Source organism: Danio rerio, chromosome 10 (genome assembly GCF_049306965.1).
Source record: "Danio rerio strain Tuebingen ecotype United States chromosome 10, GRCz12tu, whole genome shotgun sequence".
NCBI lineage: Eukaryota > Metazoa > Chordata > Actinopteri > Cypriniformes > Danionidae > Danio > Danio rerio.
The window spans coordinates 219,081-240,359 of record NC_133185.1 but is presented as its reverse complement, the minus strand read 5'-3'; the positions used below and the strand labels follow the sequence as shown (position 1 = coordinate 240,359).

The 21,279-nt window shown below is 36.5% G+C and overlaps 4 long non-coding RNA genes across 8 annotated transcripts in view; 1 reads left to right on the top strand and 3 right to left on the bottom strand.

Moving 5' to 3' along the window:
* Nucleotides 1-5,346, bottom strand: part of LOC141376273 (uncharacterized) — a 14,555-nt gene extending 9,209 nt beyond the window's left edge. The window contains exons 1-4 of one of the 2 annotated variants that reach the window (XR_012386023.1): nucleotides 5,221-5,346; nucleotides 4,288-4,394; nucleotides 3,657-3,751; nucleotides 1,638-1,741 (exon numbers count right to left, since the gene is read on the bottom strand). This is a non-coding gene — a long non-coding RNA (uncharacterized lncRNA). The remainder of the gene's footprint in view (nucleotides 1-1,637; nucleotides 1,742-3,656; nucleotides 3,752-4,287; nucleotides 4,395-5,220) is intronic. The other variant, XR_012386024.1, reaches the window with a different exon arrangement.
* Nucleotides 4,314-21,279, top strand: LOC141376272 (uncharacterized). 4 transcript variants are annotated; one of them, XR_012386021.1, is made up of 12 exons: nucleotides 4,314-4,489; nucleotides 7,752-8,036; nucleotides 9,119-9,274; nucleotides 9,401-9,461; nucleotides 9,791-9,862; nucleotides 9,943-10,042; nucleotides 10,473-10,673; nucleotides 10,764-10,869; nucleotides 13,040-13,106; nucleotides 13,292-13,403; nucleotides 13,747-13,863; nucleotides 20,646-21,279. It is a non-coding gene; the product is annotated as an uncharacterized lncRNA (long non-coding RNA). The 4 variants fall into 4 exon arrangements; XR_012386019.1 differs by lacking the exons at nucleotides 4,314-4,489; nucleotides 9,943-10,042 and adding exons at nucleotides 6,597-6,670; nucleotides 7,640-7,680; XR_012386020.1 differs by lacking the exons at nucleotides 4,314-4,489; nucleotides 9,943-10,042 and adding an exon at nucleotides 6,597-6,670.
* LOC141376274 (uncharacterized) lies at nucleotides 8,700-9,796 on the bottom strand. The gene is made up of 3 exons (XR_012386025.1): nucleotides 9,560-9,796; nucleotides 9,342-9,465; nucleotides 8,700-9,230 (listed from the first exon to the last, which is right to left on the bottom strand). It is a non-coding gene; the product is annotated as an uncharacterized lncRNA (long non-coding RNA).
* Nucleotides 12,795-19,021, bottom strand: LOC141376271 (uncharacterized). Its single transcript, XR_012386018.1, has 2 exons — nucleotides 18,874-19,021; nucleotides 12,795-16,121 (listed from the first exon to the last, which is right to left on the bottom strand). It is a non-coding gene; the product is annotated as an uncharacterized lncRNA (long non-coding RNA).

Here is a 21,279-nt window from a genome sequence, read left to right as displayed (position 1 = left end):
TGTGACTTTAGTCGCAAATATAGCCAACATGCACATACAGACATACAAATCTAAAAAAAGTCTGCTACTGTGTAAAACTTTTATGTTATTTACAGGTGTGCAGAAAATTAGCATTATCGATCAGCTTCTGCTCAGGGGAAGTAGGGATCATCTGTGGCAGTGTAATTTGTCTCCACATATGCTCAATTCAAAGAAGCAATCCTCAAATCTTTTTTTCAGTTTTCATTTATTTTTATTTTTGCATGAGGAAACATCTCATCCTTCATCATAATGCCTGTGAGTGTCCAGTCAGCATGCATCATTTGATCAACGTTTCAAAATATATTTTCAAAAAGAAAATCTTTTCCACATTAGCTTCAACAGTACAAAAGGAAAATGCGTCTTTTGGTTTCTTTTTGCAACGTTTGAATCTAATTTAGGAAAAGCCATCATACTTCAGATTACAAAAACAATAAACATATAAATCAAATAATATACTAGTGAATACTAAAAAAAAGTTAATTCTAGTTATAAAACATACTACCACTGCTACTAATATATTTAAATATTAGTAGCACAATATGTTAATATACTAAAAGGTTGTACTTTTCCAAGCTCCCCTAGAATAAAGAAAGAAAGAGGGACGAAGAAGCCCTAATTAAAACACAGCTGATCCAAATAATTAAAAATAGTTAACAATTTGATTGGTGGCATCAGCTGTGTTCAATTTGGGCGGGAGCAAAACTGTGCAGAGCTGCGGCCTTCTATAAATTGAGTTTGAGACCCGAGCCAGAGATTAATGCTTTTAGAAGATGTGCTGATGGAGAAATACTGGTTGTCTGACTAATGCTGGTTCTCGCTTGTCTTCTTGCAGGAACTGAGGGACAGGCATGTGAGGCTGAAGTGCAAGAGATGGCTGCCACCTACGACCACCACCTATTCAGTTTTTCCTTAACTTCATGATGCAATGTCTGATCAGTCAAAAGGTGAGACCTCAACCACTTTACAATTAACACTCTTAATATGGCGGTCAATTGCTAAACACGAATGCCTGTTATTTCCATCAGACCTAAGAGGGATGCGTCCATGGTGAAGGTGGAAGGAGATGTGATGACGGGACTGTGTGTCAGAATTCTAGCTGAATTAAAAAAAAAAATACTAAATTATACACTAAATGAGGACTCAGAACCCCTGAAATGCTTCAACTACTGCCCCAATCACACCAAATGTACAAAACTGGTTGATGTAAACTTTTTTTTTTTTTCTTTTCAGATTTTCCACTAAATTCTGAAGTCTTTCTAGTTCTCTTTTCTGCAAGAGACTTCCTACTACTGCAACTTTTATAAACTGTTATAATTTTTTAAAATTATGTTTGTGCCTTTTTTTTTTTTTTTTTTTTTTTTTTTTTTTTTAAATCTCTCCCTCTCTCTCGAGATGCCTTCAACTTCAGGGGATGACACCATGCTTTAAAAGAGATAAAAAATGAGAAACAGCTTGACCGCTTCTTGAAGTCCTTTGATCTGAGAATACTGATCCTGACGATCTAGGCTGTACTTCATGATGGACAATCTGCTTGCTATTGGTGAGAACTGAACCCCTTTAAATCTTTTTTTTTTTTTTTTTTTTTTACAAAACGGTACTTCTTGCTAAACAAATACCTGTTATTTCCACCAGACCCAAGTAACCTGGAGAGTGACTCATCCCTATTGAAGGCGGAAGGAGTTAGGCGAGCTGTGTGGACAGGACTGTGCCAGACAGGTACCTGAGACAAAAAAAAATTAAGATTTACATCAAAGAAAGGCACAGCAGGATTTTGCAGAACAGAACCTATGAGACTTCAGAATTTAGTTTAAAAAATTGTAAAAGGTTTACATGTTTTGTGTATTTGGTGTGATGTGTGTTGGGGTGTTCTGAGAGGCCTTGAGTTAAGTGTTGCATTCAGAACTGTTGCAAACTATTTATTTGTGTTGAATTTAAACAAATTAAATTTTAATAATGTTCCACTTTTGTTTTAAATTCAGCCTAAATTGTTTACAACCACTTGACGTAAAATAAAAAATTGTAAATCCATTGCATCTTTGAAATTTTTTTTATTTTTTTTTCCAGTGTAAGAATGAAACCTAATAAACATTTTATAATTGTTCTAAATGCTTTGTTTGTTCTCTTTATTTACTTTGTAAAAATCTCTCTATACTTTGAACACTGGGAAACTAGTCACTGTGAATGGTTTGGTTACCATGATTAACTGGGAACACTGTTGCCAGTTAAAGTGTCCAGTTAACGGAGCAGTCACCAACGGTCAACTGCTTGCCGTCACATACTGTAGTGTTAATACTCGCAGCATAATACTGCAAACACAATTGCATATCATATATACATGCATACAAGTTTTATTCACATTTATCATTACGCTTTTTCTATTAATGTTCCTGTGCACTGCTGAGACTGGAATTGAGTATTAAACTTTTGTTGCCAGAGTGGTGCATTGTGCAGTTTACAGGGACTGTCACACTTTCATGTTTATATTCAGGCAGAGAGTCTGGGCAAGTGTGTTAATGTCTAAATCATGGCTCACCAACCTTTTTTTATTTTTTTTTTATTATTTTTTTTTTTTTTAGAATAAACCAACTGTTTAATAAAATAAAACAAATTACTTAATAAAAAATATATAAATGGTTACATATGTTTATACTATATTAGTAAAAGCACTCTGCCAATTGGGTCTGAACGTTTCAAAGATTGTCCACAAAACGGCAGCACATTTTGTATGTATATATTTAATTCATCTTCGTGAGGTTTTTCATAGTGTGTTTTTTTTCTTTTTTCTTTTTTCTATAACTATTGCATGCCATTGTCACACACACTGTATCTTGCTGCATTTAAAATAAAAACAAGGTCTTGACACTAGCTGTTTTTGTGATCAATCATACCAGTTGATGAGCTGTTGGAAAAAGCAACAGTAGAAATAAAAAAATGCATTTTCATGTTAAATTAAAACCTTTTCTGTATTTTGCAAACACAACTTTCAATTTTTTTTAATTTGTTTATGTTGATATATATATATATATATATATATATATATATATATATATATATATATATATACAGCCTAAGTGAATACTAACAAATGTTAATACTAGTAATTAAAATACATACTCCCACTGCTACTAATATATTTAAATAATAGTAGCATAATATATTAATGAACTTAAAAGTTGTACTTTTCCAAGCTCTACCAGGATGAGGAAAGAAAGAGGGACGAAGAAGCCCTAATTAAACACAGCTAATCCAAATAATTAAAAATGGTTAACAATTTGATTGGATTCATCAGCTGTGTTAAATTTGGGCGGGGGCAAAACTGTGCAGAGCTGCGGCCTTCTATAAATTGAGTTTGAGACCCGAGCCAGAGATGAATCCTTTTATAAGATGTGCTGGTGGTGATATACTGGTTGTCTGGCTTATGCTGGTTCTCGCTTGTCTTCTTGCAGGAACTGAGGGACAGGCATGTGACAGGAACAGTGAGGATGAAGTGCAAAAGATGGCTGCCACCTACGACCACCTATTAAAGTTTTGCTCAACTTCATGATGCAACATCTGATCAGTCAAAAGGTGAGACCTGAACCAATTTACACCCTAACACTGTCTCAAAATGGTGGTCAGTTGCTAAACACAAATACCTGTTATTTCCATCAGACCTAAGAGGGATGCATCCATGGTGAAGTCGGAAGGAGATGTGTGGACGAAGGACTGTGTGTGTTTGTCAGAAGTCTAGCTGAAAAAAACATAAAAATTCAATTATACACTAAATTAAGACTCAGAACCCCTGAAATGCATTAAAAAAAAACCATCACACCAAATATACAAAACAAGTTGACCTTATAAACTTTTTATATTTTCCACTAAATTCTAACGTCTTTCCAGTTCTCTATTCTGCAAGATACTTCCTACCAGCACAACAAAAACTGTTTCTGAAGGCAATCGCTTACTGCACCTTTAATAAACAATTATAATTCTTACAACAGGACACCAGGGTGCTACAGGAAGCAGCAGAGAACGCAATGGACGGATGTGGCAGAGCTGACCTTGCTTAAAACGCTTGTTGCGGACCAAGGGCAACAGCTGCAGGGACTGAGGGAGAGGCTGGAAAGGAACAGTGGGGCTGAAGTCCAGCCTTTTTTTTTTTTTTTTTTTTTAAACTTCATGATGGACAATCTGCTTGTTACTGGTGAGAACTGAACCCCTCTTTACATATTAACATTTTTTTTTATTTTATTTTTTACAAAACTCTAGTAATCACAAAACAAATACCTGTTATTTCTACCAGAAGTAACCTGGAGAGAGTGACGCATCCCTATTGAAGGCGTAAGGAGTTCGATGGGCATGTGTGGACCGAGGACTGTGTGCCAGACAGGTACCTGAGACAAAGAAATGAAGATTTGCATCAAAGGCACAGCAGAATTTTGCAAAACAGGGAACGTACGAGACTGCAGAATTTGGTGAAAAAAAAATGGTAAAAGTTCTACTTGTTTTGTGTATTTGGTTTGATTGTGTGTTGGTGTTCTGAGGTGTCTTTAAAACAAAAAAAAAAACATTTAAAGTGGTTCGAATTGAGAAAACGACAACCTGACGGTGTGATGTGTTTCAGGGGTTGTGAGGTTTTGAGTCTTTTTTTTTTTTTTTTTTTTTTTTTTTTTTGTTGAATTTAAACAAACAAATTAAACTTTAATAATGTTCAACTTAATTTGTCTGTTTAAATTCAGTCTAAATTGTTTACAACCACTTAACGTAAAAATTTGTTAATCCAAGGAATCATCTTTGAATAATTTTTCAGTGTAAAAATGGAAATTAATAAATTTATACTCGTTCTGAATACTGTGTGTGTTCTTTTATTTTTTTTAAATCTCTCTCCCTCTCTCTCAATATACAATATCAAAATACAATAACCACAAATAAAGAGAAACTTATCAAAGACGCAATCATTAAGAAAAAAGATTAACATGAGCTTTAAGAAACCTATTATTCTTATAAATAGGCTTAAAAGACTCGATATTGTTCGAAATTTCAACAAGTATTAAATATAGGAATTGTTTTTGTAACTTATTTGAGTAAAGACATTTTCAGTGTAACACAAATGTACAACAAGATCGAGAGCAGACTCGAGAAATACAGATGTGTGTGTGTGTGTGTGTATATTACAGACAACTTTAAATCACGTTTAAATAAATAAAGATAATGTTATACCAGAGATGTTTAACCTGGGTCCAACCAATAGAAAGAGTGAAATAAAGTCTCTTCATTTATATGGCAGAATGTACAAACATTAGATATTATTTTCTCAACTGAATCGACAACCGGAAGGATCAATCCATTCGTCTACATTTAAGCTACGTACCTGTAGATCCGTAGATGAAGAGGCGCCCTCTGGTGTACCTAGGGTGATAATGGTCTGTGTTCGAACTGGCTAAAATCTGCAATGACGTTAGCCCTTTTGAACATTACAGGGGGTGCTAAACTGCGGTTTTCTCTGTGTTATTATCTATGATGTTTAACAGAGTAAATGAATGTTCACAGTATGTCAGATAAGGTTTTTTTCTTCTGCATATCTTATTTGTTTTATTTGGGCAGTAATAAAAGCAGTTTTAAATAAATAATATTTTAAAATTAATTTTAAGGTCACTAATTATCTCCTATGAGCAATATATATTTTTTCAATGGTCTCCAGAACAAACCATCGTTATACAATAACTTGAGTAATTACCCTGACCTGCCTAGTTACCCTAATTAACCTGGTGAAGAATTTACATGTCACTTTAAGCTATCTATCTATCTATCTATCTATCTATCTATCTATCTATCTATCTATCTATCTATCTATCTATCTATCTATCTGTCTATCTGTCTGTCTGTCTGTCTGTCTGTCTGTCTGTCTGTCTGTCTATCTATCTATCTATCATACACACATGACCCTTGACCTATAACCTAAACAACAAAAAACTGTCAATCGTGTCGTTGCACATATTATTCATATTTTATTTCCCACCTATAAGAAATAAATTGATACCATCTTTATATTTAATGTCAGCATAAAGGTTTGATTCAGTATTTGTCAGAAAGTGGCTCAGATGTGACAGTCTATGATTAAGAGGGTTTAGCATTGATAACTTGTCAGATGAGTCCCTCTGGTGGACAAAAAAAGGAACTGTGATGAAATTGAAGATCAATAATAAAATCCACGGATAGATGTACAAAACAATAATAAAATAAACAAAATACTTGTTAAATGAATAAAATAAAACACTTTAATTAATAAAAATACATAAATAGTTGCATATTGTTATTCAACATTAGTAAAAGCACTCTGCAAGTTGGGTCTGAACGTTTCAAAGTCTGTCCACAAGAGGGCAGCGCGTCTTTTGTTATGTTGTGATCGCTTTATAGAGATTTTACAATAATTATATAAAAAGACTTGATGGACAAACAGGCTGCCATAGAACTCCGCGGCATCTTTGAGTCTTAAATAAAAGGCACTCGTTCTTTGCTCTGAGGACTTATACCATAAGATGAAAAGTGCTACAGTTGATTGACTGTATTTAAAGGGCGCTTTAAAGCCCCGCCTTGTGACGGAACGCTGTCAATCAAACAGTTGCTGTTGTTTGCTTGAATTTGTTTGACGGTCTAATTCGACAACAAGGTAACTGACTATCGTTGTTCGCTCATATGACTGTTTTTAGTTTATATGCATGGCCACATAATGCATAATCAACGCGCGCGCGCGCTCGTGGACGCAATATTACAGTTTTTCTCAACCGCTTTGGTGCATTTCTCACAACACTAGTGCATGTCTGCACAACAGTTAACGCATTTCTCAAAACAATTAGTACAAACTGCAAAACCTACTTGATAACCTGCAAAAGCGCGTCACATGCTCAACATGGATAGTTGGTTCCTCAAAAGCAAGTATTCATTTCAATCAAAGTATCAGTGTCATCAAAATGAAATGTCCTGACACAATTGTTTATGAACAAGGTAGTCAAATGGCTTTGTCATGTTTTTATTATGACATTATACTCTGTACATTTTTTTAAATACAAAAAAACAAACAAAAAAAAAAGTCAGATTTTGGTGACACTTTCTGAAAGTGCTTAAGATAGCACTATATACTCTTTGCAGAGCAGAGAAAATAGTTTAAAGGACTGAGAAACTGCTACTATGATGTGTACAAATGACTAATTATTTTGAGAAATGCATTAACTGTAGTGCAAATGTAAATGGTGTTGTGAGAAATGCACCAAAGTGACTCGGATAATTTGTAAGTGTGTTTACCCTTGTGTACTATGGTTAGATGACATGTTTGAGCCAGATTTTTCACACTTTTTCAACTACATTATCTAAAAGCTCACTCAAAACAGAAAGAAGATAAAATAAAAAAAGCGAAGATGGGAAAAAAAATCTATCTATCTATCTATCTATCTATCTATCTATCTATCTATCTATCTATCTATCTATATATATATATATATATATATATTTTTTTTTTTCCATCTTTGCAAGGTTTTTCATAGATGTGATTATTTTTTATGAATATATTGCATGCTATTCACACACACAAACTGCATTTAAAATAAAACAAGGTCTTGACACTTGCTGTTTTTGTGATCAGTAATACCAGTTGATGAGCTGTTGGAAAATGCAACAGTATAGGTAAATAAATAAATAAATAAATAAATAAATGCATCTTCATGTTAAATTAAAATCTTTTCTGTAATTTGCAGGATCAAAACAAACAACAACAACAGCACCACACACAGAGCAAGTCAGAACGAAGCAACCTTGACCTTGTTGTCATTCATGAGACCCACAGAAGCCTGAGAGAAGCAGCAGATGCCTTCACAAAAACAGACATTCCTGCTGCGCAGACCAAGCTGGCTGCTCTAAAGTCGATCATTGCAGACCAGAAGCAAAGAAGTTGAGCTGGATGGCCTCCTGGAGCCATTTTGACCTGAGCAATCAGATCCCATGGAGAGGGTGAATCAAAGGCAGCATATGTGGAGTGGAGAGTAAGCCTTATACAGATGAACCTGTTTGACAACCTAAGAATTTCTCAATCAAAGTCAAGATCCCTTGTTAATATTAATAACAAAATAAAAACTAAACTCCTGACAGTACATGGCATTTTGATTGTTTATCTCGTAAATATATGTATTTTTTATTTTAGTGTGTGTGTGTGTGTGTTTTCTTTACATGTGACTTTAGTCGCAAATATAGCCAACATGCACACAAAATACAAATCTAAAAAGTCACAAATGCAATCTGCTACTGTGTCAAAATTTGATGTTATTTACAGGTGTGCAGAAAATTAGCATTATCGATCAGATTCTGCTCAGGGGAAGTAGGGATCATCTGTGGCAGTGTAATTTGTCTCCACATATGCTCAATTCAAAGAAGCAATCCTCAAATCTTTTTTTCAGTTTTCATTTATTTTTATTTTTGCATGAGGAAACATCTCATCCTTCATCATAATGCCTGCGAGTGTCCAGTCAGCATGCATCATTTGATCAACGTTTCAAAATATATTTTCAAAAAGAAAATCTTTTCCACATTAGCTTCAACAGTACAAAAGGAAAATGCGTCTTTTGGTTTCTTTTTGCACCGTTTGAATCTAATTTAGAAAAAAACCATCATACTTCAGATTACAAAAACAAACAGCAACACAATTTTCATTTCTTTTATAGTACTTTATTTTGTTATATACAGCCCAAGTGAACACTAACAAAGGTTAATACTAGTAATACTAAAAAAAAAAAATACTACCACTGCTACTGATATATTTAAATAATAGTAGCATATGTTAATATAATAAAGATTAACTTTTCCAAGCTCTCCCAGGATGCCGAAAGAAAGAGAGACAAAGAAGACCTAATTAAAACACTAACGCTAATCCAAATAATTAAAACTAATTAACAATTTGATTAGTGGCATCAGCTGTGTTAGATTAGGGTGGGAGCAAAACTGTGCGGAGCTGCGGCCCTCTATAAATGGAGTTTGAGACCCGAGCCAGAGACGGATCCTTTTAGAAGATGTGCTGATGGAGATATACTGGTTGTCTGGCTTATGCTGGTTCTCGCTTATCTTCTTGCAGGAACTGAGGGACAGGCCGAACTCCAAGAGATGACCGCTGGTGCAATCGCTTGAGAGAGAGAGAAGGAGCAGCCTGAGAGCCTCTAAGTCGTTTTGGCCCGAGGAGACAGATCCTGAGGAAAGAATGACAGTGTTAGCAAGTCTTTTAACTTCAGAGGTAAAACTTGAACACCTTATCACGGTCTCAAAATGGTAGTCAATTGCATGTCAGAAAAAACGAATACCTGCTATTTCCATCAGCCAGAAAAAAAACTTGAAGTGTGGTATGTTGTCCCTTTTGAAGGTAGCTCGAGTTGCCAGTGGCATGTGGTTGTGTCAGGACCACAGGAGCCCAAAGAAACAAGGTACCTGGAAAAATAAAAGGTCAAGGCACAGCAAATTATTGGTGGAAAGATAAAATGGACGCGTTACAAAATTTGTTGGGGGTTAAAAGTAGGTTTACCTGACGGTAGAGCTATGTTGTTTGCAAGGCAAAGTGTTTTCTTTGTCGGTTCTTTTCTTCTCATGTGAAAGGTTTTGAAGGGATGCAACTGTACTATTAAGGTGATGCAACTTGATAAACATTTATGATTGTCTTTAAACTTTTCTGACTTCAACTGTATATAAACATGTGTACACACACACACACAAATGTATAGGTCTCAAACAACATTTAATAGTGTTTATTTCCAAGTTGCAGGGAGAAGCTAGATGAAAGACGACATGCCTTTTTTTCCTTAATGGCGACGGAGCGGAACATTAAAAGGTGAGTAAGCCCTGTGTAAGATTTTCAAAAGAAGTCAGATTGCATGATACTGAAAATAAAACGCCTCATATCTCTTTTAGACAGGACCAACATTAAAATGAATGCGACGAGAATAATCCAACAGGGTGTTTCCAGAGGCAGTTTGGCAGATGAACTGGAGTCCCCGTGGAATAAAACACAGTTGAGCAATACATAGTGGGAAAAAAAAAAAAAAATTTGTGTGAAAAAAACCCGCAAGAGTAAGGCTGAAGAAAATTCAGACAGACATACTGATTATAATTAAAAAGATGTAAGTGTTAAGTTGCTCCAACCCTAATCAAACATGGCAGATCAAAAAAAAAAATAAAATAAATAAATAAATGGTTAACACTGATTACTTGCATCAGCTGTGTTAGATTAGGGCTGGAGCAAAACTGCAGAGCTGCAGCCCTCGTCGAGTTTGAGACCACAAAGTTAGCCTAAGATGTGCTGATGAGTTGTGTTTGGAGGCCAGTTATCTGGCCTATAGTGGTTCTTGCTTATCTCGTGTTCTCTCTGGCCAGTACCAGAATCAAAACATCCTGTAAAAGTTCTCAATAAAACTGTCTGTGTTGTGTTTTTCCATGACAAGATGGACACTTGAGAGAACTGGTGGCCCCTCTGAAAACCGCTCGTCGCAAACCAGGCTGGAAGGTAACAGTGATGCCAACGTGCAAGAGACTAGTGAGAGACAGCTTGACCGCTTCCTAAATCCATTTTGGCCTGAGGACTGAATGACCGAGGGATGCAGCGAGCCATTAACTTCATGATGGAAGACCTGAGGAGGTGAAAGGTGAGTCCTGAACACTATTTACACATTAACACACAGTTTCATAATAAAACACTAACAATAATAGAAACAAAAACCTGTTATTTCTGTCAGCCGGACAAACCTGGAGTGTGATGTGGCGTTAATGTAGGAGGGGTTGCCAGAGGTAACCTGAGGACTGCCTTTTTGTGAAGCGACCTGGAAAAAAAGTGAATAATTGGTGAGAAGAGAAATTGACACGTTACCACATCTAGTGGGGGGGGATGATTATCATAAATGTCTATCAAGTCTCATCATCTTAATGGTGCAGTTGTTGGTAATCTTTAAACTCTTTTGATATTTTAAAGCAAACAAATACATGCGTGCGTACTTGCGTATACATGAAAGGTCTCAAACTCGATGTTGGAAGGGCCACAGCTTTGAACAGTTTAGCTGCAACACACCCCTGCGTAATCCTCTTAAGCACCTCCATTAATTGGATCAGGTGTCTTTAATTATGATTGGAGAGTGTGCAGCAACATCCTCCAGGAATTACATCATTCCTTTCAATATGTGATTATTCATTTAGACTTTTTTTGTTTGCAGGGAGAGCTCTGATGGGCCCTCAAATTTTTAGATGGTTACTGCACTCGCTTTTCCATATATGGTCTGTTCCACTTTCGCGTACTCGTTTGGTACGACAGCATTTAAATTATTTATTCATTTGTTTCGTGTGTGTGCAAGTGAAATATTAATTGGGACTTGGACCGAGTTTAACGTGAGATTTGCTAAAAGAATACTGGAGAAGGACATTTGACACCCAAGTTTTGCAGAGGGGAATGTGAAACGTATGGTAAGTGCAAATTTAACCAATTGACACGTTTGACTAATGTTAATTTAATGGTTAATAATTTTTTTGTTTTTCACTCAAACCTGAATTTTTTTTTATTTTTTATTCTTGTTAGAATCGATCAAATACATAAATCAGTCAATTAAGTTTTAGTTTCCATCTATATTGATTGTTGTTGAATAATATTAATCCTTAGTCAGTAGGCCTATGCCGAAAACTTGCATATTTGCTCAACTTTCAGCTTGTCACATAGATCAATTATAATGGTAATGTACAGTTGTGTTGGTTAGGGTTACTATTTGATTACTGAATGCCTTGGTTCATTTCTGATTGTATGTGTTCCCAGTTTAATTTCTCATAAAATTGTAAAGCCATGAGAAAAAATGTAGACTATGTATTAACTACTTGTCACCTTTTCACTAATTCCATTTTCTTATTTTATTCAGGACCATGACTAAACAACCGGGGAAAGTGCTTCACAGTGGAGAGGACTAAGATGGAATTTAAATTTTTTTTATTTTTATTTTTTTTCTTGAAGGCAACGAGCATGTATGGCAACACGTGTAGGCATTTCATTTCTAGCCTGTACAAGTGTCTATTTTCATGTTACTAGTGTTTTTTTATTTTTTTATTTTAGATACTAGTATCTTTTGAGTACCAGTGCTCATTCTTTCGATACCCAACCCTTGTACTAGTAACATAAAAATAGATACTAGTATGGGTTCTAGATGTCAAAAAGGCTTGCCATGATGTTTTAATCTTGTTTGTTAATCTAATTCTACATGCATCTGCTTCAAGAGCATTAAAAATAAAACGTTAACATTGAAAAACTTGTGTGTGGTTTTTTTTTTTTTTTTTTTTTTTTTTTTGTATAGTGCATCTTTTAATTGGTATCATGAACTCATGATTTTTTTTATTAAAGGGGAATGAACTTTTCTGGATGTTGTAAGTGACCTTTTGACCTAGATCAATAATACAATCCGAAGACGGATGTATAAACAAGTACTAAAATAATTAATAAAATAAAACAAATACCTGTATGTCATGATCCCACCTGCTGTTGCCGCTTGCAGGTTAATAGAGGTTCTAAAATAAATACTAAATGTAAGATACAGCCCTCTCTATAGATATATAGGCTGCCATACAACTCCAATCTATCTGTCTCAAATAAAATGTTGTTAACCCTTGTGTACTGTGGTTAGGTCAGATTTTACAGCCATATTTTGTAATTTCTTGTACTACATTATCTAAAAGCTCACTCAAAAAAAGAAAGGAGATAAGGAAAGGAAAATAAGACCATGACACTTGTACACTGCTTTCCTTTTGTTTGTTTGTTTATTTAAAAAAAAAAAAAATTCATCTTCGTTTGGCTTTTCATACATGAGATTTTTGTTACACACACATACTATATACACACATTTTGTCAGCATTTAAAAAAAAAAAAACAGAAAAGGAGATCAGTATTAACAGTTGATGAGCTGTTGAAAAATGCAACAGCAAAAAAAAAATAATAATAATTGTGCATCTGCCTGTTAAATTAAAATTCTTCTGTACTTTGCAGGAACAAAACAACAACAACAACGCACACATTGATCAACTCAGAACGAAGCAACCTTGTTGTCACTCGGGTAACTCTCCCACCAAAAGCTTACTGTCAGCCGGGTGATCCTAATAAAGGATGCCCACAGAAGCCTCAGAGAATCAGCATATGCCTTCACGAAAACAAACATTGCTCCTGTGCAACCTAAGATTTTCTCGATCAAAGTCAAGATCACATGGTACTACAAAATGAAACTTCTGATATTTCTTGCAGACTGGAAAAACCTTGAGAGAATCATCAATGAAGGAGGTTCTGGGAGAACTGGACTCTTGAGGGAATGAAATACAGTGTCCAACAGTACGTCACGGAGAAAATGAAAAGCTATGTAAGTAAAAAACATTTTCTCCTTTTACTGTGTGTTTTTTTTTTTTTTTTTTTAGTTTTTACATGTGACTTCAGTTGCAAATACAATGCATGCCATTCTTGCACATGCACACACAAATATAGTCTTTCATGTGTGCACTTTTGTTAATAAATTGTGTGTTATTAAACCGCTACCGTGTCTACATTTGATGTTCCTTGCAGGTGTTCACGTTACTTCAGTGTGCATGTGGAGAAAATGAAAAATTTTCCCAAAACTTTTCTCCACATGCTCAATTCAACCAAGCGATCCTCAACTCTATTATTATTATTGTTTATAGTTTTTCTGTTTTGTTTTTTTGCACAAGGAGAACATCTCATCCTTTAACACGATGCCTGCGAGTGCCTAGTCAGCGTGCGGCATTTGATCAACATTTCATCTTTACATCGGCGTGAAAATCCACGGTAACAGGAACAAGATAAGGGTAAATACTAGTCATGATAACAAAAAAAGCACACACACACACACACACACACACAAAAAAAAAAAAAACCCCAATACTAAACTATTCAAAAAGGGCTTCTTCCCGATGCAAGAAGCATGTTCGGTGTGATCGGCCCCTAATTTCATACATCAAATCTACTCTATCTCACGTCTTTGGGTCGACGCCTCACGCACGCTGAATTGAGATCCATTTCATTTTGAGCAAAATGAGCACCGCTCTTCTTTTCGTTTAGACAGCTTTGTTTGTTAAGTTTGGATATCTTGGGTCTGGAAACTGTCATCAACAATCGTCACCACCAACGAGATTGTCCAACATTGATCACTGAGCTATCTGCAATCTGACGCCTCACCATAACACACATGCAGTATATCATAATGCATTGGCACACAATGAGGAAGATACAAACACAAACGGCACTTTTGAAAGTCAAATCCCAAAACCAGCTAGAATATGCAACCAGCAAATCTCCATCGTGCATTTGTCTAGTTAGAACCTTATCCTTCTCATCGAGACCTCGTTGAGCCTTAACAATATGTTTGTCTTTCCTTTGCATCAAGGACATCAGTAAATCATCCAGTTTTGGTATTTCAAAGTCAAACTCGGGTATGTCCTCCAGGTAGCCCAGTTGCTCTTCAGGCTTTACTAACATTGCCTGTTGGGTGGTGTTTACGTATGGAAAATGATAACTTCCTATGGACCATGTTGATTTAGGGCTCATACAGAAGGAAGTATTATCGACGGGACAAACTGTCTGGTTGTTATCTACAAAGACAGAAAATTGACTCACGGTCGTGGTAATGCACGTTTTCTTGTCTGAAACTATGACTCTAATGAAATTGTCGTGGACGTGAGTTAAGTTGATTTCACACGATTCATAGTTTGCCTGAGGTGTTCCGCACAATTGCTGTTTTTCCAAAGCATCCTGCTCGCAGACAAATCCGAACGCGGTTTTGTCGCAAAGTTCCGTTTTTAATCCCCGCCATTCTCCCGATGGCAACTGAGTGACAAATCTCGGCAAATTGCTTATTTCCTTCAGAACGTTACCCTGCAGTATTCCCAGATTTTCCACGCTTAGAATTTTTTCAAACACATTTTCCTTTTGGAAAAGTGGTATGGAAACTGTCAAGAGCATAGCATACATCTGTCTCATAAAACAACCCAATGTCTTTAAACTATTCCCAGCGGAACAGGCCCAAGAAGTGTCGTTAGGATTACCGACCACAGTCTCGTTCCACCATCTCAAAATCTGAATGGGTGGGATTTTGTTGGTAGACTTTGATGGTTCGCCCCCACGAGGCGAGAAAGGTAGATGGACACCTTCCATCAAAGGACCGTAATCTAGGGGACTGTAAAATCCAGCAGGAAGAGGGTGCGAAGAAATTCTAGCCATTTGTACGATGTAGCTGTAAGGGATGGGTAGTTTGCATTTACCCAGTCTGTCCATGAAGTGTTTTAAGTTGTCCGAAGATAGATCGAAGCAGTCTTTCAATCCAAACCATTTCATTATGACTTCCTCCGTGAAAAGGGTAGATGGAACTATGCCGGCCAACACATCTTGCAATATATGGGTTATTTCCTGGTGTTTGATGGAGGCAAACTGAGCACAGTACACTTGTTTCTGCATGGCGTTGAAGGCTTTTTTGGTTCGTTGAGCGATAATGGAGAGGGCAGATGCAATCTTGTGGATATCTTGCACGGTTTCCTTTTCTTCACTCAGTCCCTCTTGTAGATATGCATCCGTCTGCAGAACCTGTTGCCCAATAAGAGCTTTAAGTCTGAGTTCATTTTGTTGAAGTTCTGTGGTGCTGATCCAGTTCGATATGCCTAAACCCGTTCCGGTGGCTCCCAGGACGGTGTCGAAAAATCCCAACAGTTTCCGTCCAGACGAGCTTCTCTCTAAGCGGTTAGTTAGGGGTTCTCTTGACGGCTCTCTTGCGGGTGAGTTGGTAGCTACGGCTCCATGGTACCTCAGGAACGCTGTCGTCAGTAGATCTTTGTACATTTCCGTCACGCTTTCTCTTTGACATCGCTCATCCATATCTGGAGACCAGGCTGTCAGATTTACGAGGACTGGAACATGGATCCATTGAATGTTGTTTACCAGGATGCCTTGATACGGTTTCATCACTATGCCAGAGGGAGGTGCTGGCTGCAGTTCTGGACATTCTTGCATAGTCACCGTCGTCGGCAGAACCACTGTGAGGATCCATTGCCACATCTCTTGGGGCTTCGGAAGCCTGCCACACAAATGCAAAATGAATTAATTGTTTCCCCCCTCCCCCCCTGGTCACACATAGCACGTCAAACCAAACGCACATGAACGGCAAGTAAAAAAAAAATAAATAAAAATGAATAGCCTATTTAATGCGTTTAAAGATTGCAAACTAGACGGCTAATCTAAGTGAATGTATTTAGTGACAGGTTTATTTATTTTTTTCACTGTTGTTATTATTACATGATTCTACACTGTTTTGCATCCGCCTAATTTAACCAAACATCCGCGATCGATGTAGTGGAAAATTTTCTCTCGTTACTCGCTTCGTTCTCTGCGCCCGTGAACTGTCAGCACCTCCGCGCTGCATACCCACAGAGACGTGCTTTTTTTGGGTCCACTTGGAGAGGAAGAAATCAACGGCCTAACCTGGCCGCAAAATATTTGTAAATATGATTATTGATGAATATTTTTAGAGATATTCTGCTTTTGTTACCTGTTCTCTCATTTATTTCTCATCTGCTGGATGTTTCATTAATTGGATGGCGTCCATGAGGCTATGATACATAGGCTATTTTATATACATATCTAAAATGCTTTTGCATTTAAGTTTGCTTTGAACTTGTCGGCAGTGCACATTGCTCATGAATAAGATAAAGTGGGTGTCTTTTCTAACATTTTTTTTTTTCTTTTTCACCTTAACCCATTAAAAATGAACGGTGTATAACATTGTCCAAATGAATGAAATCATTGTAAAAAAAATTGAATAGGTTTTGTTTGTGGCATACGTAAATAACCATTTATGCGATGCGATTTTTAATGTAAACACAATAATGTTTTTTTTTTTTTGTAATTAAAAAAAAAAAAAAAAAAACATTGTTTCGATTCGATGATTCATTCATTTGCTATAACGTTATTGACATTTCATTTTTCATTGGGGGATTATCTGAGTAAAGGATTGTTTAAGAAGCACCAGAATCCTCTTACCAATCATTTCAACAGCAATTCTATCAATTGGCCTGCTACATGTGACGTGGGCGCCTCTGATATCTAGGCTTCAAATGACTCCATGAAAGAGCGCAGTTCCTCATTCTCCCGGCTCAGTCTGTCAACTTGGGCTTGAAGTTGGCTTTTGGACTGTTTTCTCCTGCTGTAAGATTTACGCGCCCTCGAGTTGCGCCCCTCTTTTTCACACGAATAGAGTGCTGGAAGACTTTCGGGATTATAAGGAGGTGGTCTCTCTTCTCTCTCTTCATTAGCATAATCGTCTCTTTTCCATGTGACTCTGCCACCAGAGCTGTGATAGGGCTTTCTGTCATGTACTACAGACACATGATATGACTTTTTCATATAACTATTGTAAGACTGTGTCATTTCAGCCATAATGTCCCCGAAATCAGATTGCGGCGTGCTTCCGGCATTTAGGGTGAGTGGAGCGCACTTGCTAACGAAGGCAGACTTGAAACTGATTTCGTTTTGCGTCATGTTAGGATTGCCGCTGAACGTCCTAAATGCCTTTAGCAGTCTTTCTGCGAACAAAGCTGGATGCTCTCCTTTTCTCCTTTGCACTTCAGATATTTTATCCCTGTTTACTGACACGACGCCTAACACTTCAAGCAGTGCCTGTTTCCTTTCTGACTTGTTGGCCGTTTTATCTTGTACTCTCTGGGTCAAAGCTTCAGACAAAGCATCGGGCAAGCACATTCTTAACAACGTGCATGCATCAGCATCTGTGAGTCTGTAGACCTCACCGCATTCCTCTAATTTCTTTAGAAAATCTAGTGGATCTCGTTTAACAGGATCAAATTTTCCAATACTGTTCATCGCCGCCTGTAGTTCCTCTGCAGCGACCCCTCTAACCGCGGCAGGGTTCATGGGTTCTTCTGCTCGTCCACGGGCATTTGTAGGCGCATGGACTGGCACCTGGGGGAATCTAGCTGTGTATTCGGGATACAGAGAGCAAAATGACTCTGAATCACTTTCACAGCTCTCATCTTCCCGCAAGTCTAGCCCGTTAAACTGCATTAACCCCGACTGTGTTCCGCTGTCGTGTAGGTTAGGCGGGCTGTTCTTTATCATAAAATGACAAGCAGCCTTTGCTTCCTCCAAATCACTCAATAGCGATTCTACAGAGGACCTTAGCATGTCATTGCTCGTCTGTAGACGAGTGATGTCATTTTGCATCCTAATCTTTTCTTCTTTCCATATTGTTTCACTTGCATAGTGATTTTTTGTAGCTATTACCCCCAGACTGAGTTGCCCATTTTCAGTCTCTAGTTCCTCTACTCTCCTTCTTGTGACTTTGTATGACGCAAGCAGAGCTTGCAGTGCGTTAGCAATTTTGGCTTTTTTCTTTTTAGGCATGTTTGGGTAATTTTCAAACTGAGAGATTGCCCATTCATATGGTTTCTCTGTCATCTTTTCTATGCCATCAAACATACCCCGAGTGCCATGCTTCGCGATGTATTTGACAACCAGATCTTCCATTTTCAAAATCTTATCAAACGACTTATGCCAATTCAAAGCGTGTGCGATCGGCCTGTTTTAAAGCAGTTGAGGTCGGGTATAGGCTCAGTACTTTGGGTAATTGACGGTGCGACGGACAGAATTATTTCAGTTACCTAAGAAACTTGTTTCATGACGCCTCCTACTAATACCGAACAAACTGTACGTCCTCTAACCTTAATATTTATTTTCTAGTTGTTGTTTTTTTGTTTGTTTGTTTTTTTCAACTGATTAAAATCAGCGAAAAAAAGGAAAGGAGCCGCTTTGCTTACCTCGTTTGTTTTAGAAAAAAAGGTCACGCTGGAAGGCTCGTCGGTCTTGAAGAAAAAAATTATGAGACTAAAAATGTTAGCTCCGGACAGACAGAGAGGCAGCTCCAAGGTACACACAGCCCTTCAGACGCAGCACTTGGAATGGATCTCCAAGAACCTCTGTTAAAGCTTTTTATACCCAACAAGACAACATGCTGATGAGGCTTCTTCTTGAATGTAAAACATGTCCAACAATGAAAGTGGTAATCTTCCTTTCTCAAGATCGTTGATCATTCGAGTGAGAGCAGCAACTGTTCAAAGTTGACGAGATTAAGCAGAATTTCTTTTGTTTAGCAAACGGCTCACCTTCCTCTGAGAGTTTCCAAGAACTGAGGCGTGACACTTACAGATATTATAACGAAGCTCTTTGTTTAAGAAGGAGAATTTATTTCACACACATTTTGAAACTAAGTTACAAAGTTTCTGATACATAAAAGTAATTTATAATTTTCATTCTTTAAATAATACGTTGCAATAGTATTGTATGTTTTCAAAACTGACAACGACTACCATAATAATATTTTCTCCTTTTGCAGTTCTTGAGACAAGAGTATCAGACAAATTGCATCACACTGAAGATTATTTATTATTTTAAAATTCAGCTTTACCCCCACAGTAATAAATTATTTTTTATTATTAATTTTAACTATTAATTATTTTAAACTACAATCAATAATAATAAAAAAAACTGTTATAAAATGTTTTGAAAAAATAACATGCTTTAAAGGGCTGTTTTGTATGCACTGATTGGGATGTATTCAATAAGGAGAATTTAGATGAAACAAGTGAATCAGTGACTGACTATGTACATTTTTTGCACAAATAGTATAATCACTAAAAAACAAGTTATAATCTACCCGAATGAAAAAGTGCATATCACAAAAGAAATTAAGAACTGCATTAATTGGGAAAAAAAGTTGCATTTAAAAAGCATGAACGGGCTGAATTAAAATTTTTGCAGAAGTATTTAAATCTTTTGCTCACAGGTGCCAGAATAAAACAAACAATATATATTTATTTATTTATTTAGAAAATAACTTTTATCAAGCCAATACCAGAGGACTTTGGAGCTCAATCAAAAATATAGCAAATATGCAACCAGCTAGAAAGATAGTATCCAAAACTGATGATAAACAAAAAGCAGAGGACCTAAATAGTTTTTTTCTTAAGGTATGACACTCACAGTAGAAATCCAGAAAGTGGAAAAGAAATAAACTCATTTATTAGTAATGAATCAAGAGAAAGCAATTTGCTGATTGACTGTGATCATATTATTTAAACAGATATGTCCAAAAATATTTCCCAACAGGGAAAACCAGCAACAATCAAGAATGCGTGATTATTTGCGGTTATGGCCACCAACATGATGGCTGGGTAGCAAATTTGAACAACAGGTTTAAGGAAAATTCTTACACTGTTTTTACTTTTATTTTTTTATTAAATTGATAATTTTCAAATTTCTTACATTTGATTAGGTTATACCAACGTACTGTAGGACTTACAAATGCAATGAAATTATTTACACTGCAAAGTTAGAAGTCAACTAAATGCTCAATCTTTACATGTAATGTAACATCAAAATGTTTTTGATGCTTTTATCCAATTGGGCAAGTAAACCCTTTTACCTTCAAAAATAGGAATAATAAAACAAAAAATCTGAAAAGGTGTGTTACTTTGTCAATTTTATTTTGGTGCATCATTTCTGAATTTACAAGTATTATTTCCTTTCACAGTTTTCTAGGACGATGGTCATAGGCTCAGATGAAAGGGAGTCCTCCAAGGCGGCGGATGTTCTAAATGACTTAAATTCATGGACAATGTGAGCCTTGTCTAAAGACACTGAACACTTGAATGCTGAAATTGCCATACAACGAGGTAATAAACATACACATGGAGTCCTGCTTTTTGCTGTTCTCAACATCACCACATTCCTCCAAGACTGATGGAATTCTTGATTTATGCTTTTCTCTTTAATAAATCGAATGACAATAGTCATGTTCGCTGAGTCTAGCTAGACCATTTTTACATTCTAAAATGTTTTACTTATGAGGTCATTTTTATGAAGTGCTGATTTTGGATGTTTAAACACTCACGAGAAATGTGTATGTTCTTTAGAAATGTGTTTTTGAATGTGCCCTTCATTTTTTACAAGAGCTGCAGGCCTGTTTGTTTCCGAATCCCTGTTTACTTGTTTGAAGTGTAATGTAGTCAATGCAGAAAATAACAGAGGGAAACGATTATACAAATACAAATTCATGTAATGCTAACTTTTCTTTCTCTGACATTTATTTATGTTACCCGTTTCAATTTCAGTGCCTATAGTTTTCGTCTTTTGTAATAAATTGCTGAATACAATGTTAAAAAACA